We start from the raw sequence: 5,613 nt of genomic DNA, 5'->3' as shown, positions 1-5,613 counted from the left end.
TGCGTGGTGGGTGGGTGGTGCTTGTGATGACGATGTGCTCACACCAAGGCACCGACACGTACACAGTACAGCTGAAGCTAGCCTTTTCTCAAGGCATTTGTGGCGTAAACAGCAGAGCGACTTCTGGAACGGGACCGGGAGAACATGCGCGCAGGTCGAGGTGGCGATTGAGTGGCAACAAAGCTATTGACGAAAGGCTACGCCCAGTGTCACGTTTGCCGTGCCGCTGGCCATTTAACGGTCAAAGTTACTTGGGTCAAAGAGAGTCACGCCCCCTCCACTTTTGGCAAAGACCAGTATACTGCAACAATATTGTAGCAGGCACAAATTTAATGCCCCCCCCTCCGGAAAGTGGACTTTTTAAATCTCATCTTGGCACTTGACTTGTTATGGTCAATAACCAGTTTTTCTCACTTGGTGTATCACAACATAATTGTATAATAAAACAAATCTGCGAACATTAAGACTCAATTGGTCATTTAAAGGCAGTGGACACTATTGGTAATTACTCAAAATAATTATTAGAATAAAACCTCACTTGGTAACGAGTAATAGGGAGAGGTTGATGGTATAAAACATTGTGAGAAACGGCTCCCTCTGAAGTGACGTAGTTTTCGAGAAAGAAGTAATTTTCCACGAATTTGATTTCGTGACCCCAGATTTAGAATTTGAGGTCTCGAAATCAACCATCTAAATGCACATAACTTCGTGTGGCAAGGGTGTTTTTTTCTTTTGTTATTATCTCACAACTTGGACGACCAATTGAGCTCAAATTTTAACAGGTTTGTTATTTTATGCATATGTTGAGATACACCAACAATTACCAATAGTGTCCAGTGTCTTTAACTTGCAAGAGAATTAATGAAAGAAAAAACACCCTTGTTGCACAAATTTGTGTGCTTTTAGATGCCCAATAAAAGGCTTCAGGCCTGAAGTATTCTTTTATTTGACCGAGGAATTTTGCTTCTTCAAAAACTATACTTCAAAGTTTACCATGGAGAGGTTTATCAAGTTTGACCATGGAGAAAACTAGCTTATTGCTCCAATATTAAGCCCAGTTCATACTTCCTGCGAATGCGAATGCGATATGAATGTTGACGTCACAAATTCGCAACGAAAAATTCGCAGCAGTTGAACTTTGCTCAATTCACTTGCGAATATCGCTGCGAAAGGAGGGTTGTGACGTCCTATTCACTTTACATCGGATTTTACATTGATTTGAGAATTTTGTTTACAACTACCACGAAAACAAGTGCAGTGACATGAATGAAGGCCGCCCCTTTTTAAAAAACCGTGATGTGTCATGTGAAGAGTAGGCCTTCCAAACGCCTTCGGTTCCAGAAAGAAACTATACATGAACAGGGAAAATAAAGTTTGACAATTTAGATTTTATTCAATATGAAATGATAGGGTATACAAAATACTTGAGCAATTATTTTAACCTCACAAAAAGAGGAAGGGTTTTGTGTGATGTACTCATTTTCCAGTAGACCCGCTGCATAATGTGAAACCATTTCTACTCACAAAGAACAGCTATCGAATCATTTGCCTCCTTTGACCCCAGTGATGGTGCTTTTTGACCCTAGTGAGGGCGCTGTTTCACCCAGTGAGGGTACTTTTTGACCCCAGTGAGAGCGCTGTTTCACCCAGTGAGGGCCCCGTTTCACCCAGTGAGGGTGTTTTTTGTCCCCGATGAGGGCGCTCTTTGAGCAGGTGACATTACATACAAGGGGTCTATAGGGTTCTCATGTAAGTGAGACAAAATTTCAAGTCTGACATACCTCACCTTAAAATGTTGTAAATTGTCATTTTAAATTATCACAGAAGCGAGAGTGGAATATGAACAATTATAGCGCTTCAGTGTCCCATAGCCAACGAGGTTGAATCAATAAGCGCGAGTGTGATAACGAATTTATCTTCCAGGCTCATTATTAAGTCAATGAGGTTAGGTTGTTTTTGTTTTTGTTTTCGCACGCACAAAGTTTAGAACGTAATTTTTGCACTGATCGTATGCGGAACGTGACGCATTGACACTCACAATACGCAGAGTGCAATATAAAAACTGGGAGTAGGTTATCGTCTGATATCACACTCCGGTTCAACTGTCTTATATAATCTGATTGGAGGATTAGCGCGTACTGGAAGATAATGCATTTGATACCCTGCCAGTGCAATTTTTTTCCACATGAAAAACATTAGGTGACAATGCTGCTATAAATGTGTCTGCAATGGCCATATAGACCATTTTAATGCGAGGTGAGACACTTATCATTTTTCCCACTCACCAATGAGGACTCTATCTATTGGAAAATGAGTACATCAACAAATTGAATAATTATAACCTTAATATTCATATCCCATGTAATAAAATGCCGAAGAAACAATGTCATTTATATATAAATTAACCCTTCTTTTGCATTACAGACGTCATTTTTGCAAACCTCCATCAAAGACAGTTGACACTATTGGTAATTGTAAGTCTGCTCACTTCGTGTATCTCAACATATATGCATAAAATAACAAACCTGTGAAAACTTGAGCTCAATTGGTCGCAAAAGTTACAGGATAACTATGAAAGAAAAAAATCCCTTGTCACACGGAGTTGTGTGCTACAGATGCTTGATCTTGAGACCTAAAAATCTAATTCTGAGGTCTCAAAAGCAAATTCATAGAAAATTACTTCTTTCTCGAAAACTATGTCACTTCAGAGCCGGTTCTCACAATGTTTTATACTATCAACCTCTCCCCATTACTCGTTACCAAGTAGGTTTTTATGCTAATAATCATTTTAAATAATTACCAATAGTGTCCACTGCCTTTAAAAAAAGTACCAAGGCTTTCACTGTTGAAATACAAAATGTCACTACTTTTTCAAGCTCATCATTAATGCAACTTCTTGTTGAACATATCAAAAGTCAATCAACTCATAAATTAATGCCAATCAAAACTTACTTGGTTCGAAGTACAGTAGCTTGTGATAGTATAAAGTAATTTGAGTGTCATTTCACTTTGAACTAATGTGGTAAGGGGAAACATATCAGTTTTTATCCCACAAAATTTGAATCTGAGAAGTGTTACTGACGGTAACATCTCTCAGATTGTGTATTTCAATTACAACTTTCCTGCGTGGACATCAGAGCGTTTTGGCGACCCCAACCAAGTCGGTTACCGGCTGGTCTGAACAGCATCGTCACCGCGCTCAACCAAAAGCGCGAAAGCGCTCAACCAATGACCAATGTTTCTGGTTGGGGTCGCCTTTAACGCACTCCAGAAGCGCTCAGGATTTCTGATGATATCTTAAAAACGTGTCCATCTCTTGAAATTTGTTGTAAAATGTTTATTTATGTAGAATTCAAACAACCAATTATTTCCAAAAACCAAAGGTACACTTCCCCTTTAACAGTTACATTTTTAATGTAAGATTATGCAAATTAATGACAAGTGAACAAAGAATAAAATGAAGAGAAAGTCTTAAAACAACCATATATAAAGTTACAAGTTGAGATGGCTGTACAATAAAACGCAGAGATTAAACTCTGTACACACAATTAGAACTTAAGGCAAATTAAAACAATATTGGTTCTTTAATACCGTAGAGCGTGAATTCCAAATTCAACGTTGCACACACAAAATGATAAATTTGAAGGGACTGGGTACTTTTTGTTTGAAAAAAAACCACAATGTCCACAGATCTACATCTAACTCACACAGTTTGAAAATAATTATGTTAGTAGAAAGCTTCCCTTGAAATATTATTTGCTGAAGTGCTGTCTTTTTGGAGAAATTGGTAAAACAAGTCCCACACAAAAAAATGAAAGTTATTTTAGCATGTAAAACAAATTTTTGTGAGCTTCTTTTACTAATTTCTCAAAAACTAGAGCACCTCATTTTAGAAAAGGCCTACCAAGGCGTGGCATTTTCAATTTGGCTCAACTCAGTGGTTCACATTTAAAACATCTATATCAAAAATTATGCTTATCACAGCATAGATAAGTTGTACAGTTCAAGTTTCAATCATATACAAATGTATTCACTGCTCATATTTGTAATAACACAATAAATTAATATAACAATAATAATATGCGAGTCCTAAAATACACCAGAAACTGTCGTCAATAGGTGACATTATCTACTCTCAACTACTACAGCTACAAATTCTACATAACAGACAATCAACTGGAGACCAGGGCCCAATATAATGGCATCGCCAAATTCTGCGCTGACGATCACCATTCTCCGCTTGCAGGGCAACTCCGGATTTCTCTGCCAGCTGCGTAAGCAAAGAATGCCTAGTAATGTAGAGTACGCACCCGAACAAGTGAAAATTCCCTACTTACCCATGAAATCACTTGACATAAGCAAAGAATTCCCTGCTTCCGAAAGCGCTGATTCTTTGCTAAAAGCAAAGCCATGAAGTAGGGCCCAGTTGTATAGGTGACATACCTGGGGTTGATTTCGCAAAGAGTTAAGACTAGTCTTAACTCGACTTAGGACGAGTAACTCGTCCTAACTTAGGACTAGCCATACGTTTTTAGTATCTCCTAGGACTTGTCTGAAGTTGTAGGACTAGTCCCAACTCTTTGTGAAATCCACCCTAGAACACATTTTGTTAGACACAGAATGTCTCCAAAGTCAAATTCAGTTTTCTAATAGAAAAAGTGCATATGAGAACAGAAACAAAATTACAAGTCTCCAACATTATGATAAAATGGTGTAAAAAGATCACAGTGTCTGATACACTTCACGTGGTAATTACTCAAAACATTCTAGCATAAAAATGTAGAGTTGGTGATAGTAGAAAACATTGTGAGAAATGGCTCCCTCTGAAGTGGCGTTTTTCTTTCCTTATTTTCTTCCAACTTCGATGACTAATTGAGCCCAAATTTGTACAGGATGTTATTTTATGCTTATTGTAACACGTGAGAATACTGGGCCAAATTTCATGGCTCTGCTTACCATAAGCACAGAATCGGCGCTTACAGAAGCAGGGAATTCTGTGCTTACGGCAAGCGTATTTCACCGGTTAGCGACAAATTTTGGCTTCTGCGCGTGCGTACTCTCCGTTACTAGGCATTCTAGGCTTACAAAGCTAGCGCGGAAATTCGGCGCTTGCACATAAGTGGGGAATCGTGATCGTAAGCGCAGAATTCGGCAATAAGCAGAGCCATGAAATTGGGCCCTGGTCTTTGACAAGTAACAAAGGTGTCCAGTGCCTTTGGATCGCTTTTCTATAGACCTTATGCATTGACGTCATCCAGCCGCCATCTTTGAGGTCAAACGGTGACGAAACAATCAAAACGCACAGATTAGTCCAATGAACAACCTCCTTGTGAGGACGCCGTACTGAAATGACGTCATGTGCATAAGGTCTATGTGAAACTTGGCTCATTAATCATACACATAATACTGTCACGAGTAGGCGCGGCACAATATTGCAATTAATCAATGCTTTACCTTCAAATAGTATGTACACATCCAAGACAGTGTTGCATCAAATAGAGAAAATCAATGAAAGAGCGGGAGTTTAACCACCCCTAAAGTGTCTTCAAACATGAAGAGATTCATCCAATTAGACTAAATATAATATAATTTGGGGGGGCTTATCGTCCTTAC

The sequence above is a fragment of the Asterias rubens genome, chromosome 11 (assembly GCF_902459465.1).
Source record: "Asterias rubens chromosome 11, eAstRub1.3, whole genome shotgun sequence".
NCBI classification, from domain to species: Eukaryota; Metazoa; Echinodermata; class Asteroidea; order Forcipulatida; family Asteriidae; genus Asterias; species Asterias rubens.
Note: the sequence above shows the minus strand (reverse complement) of the source record.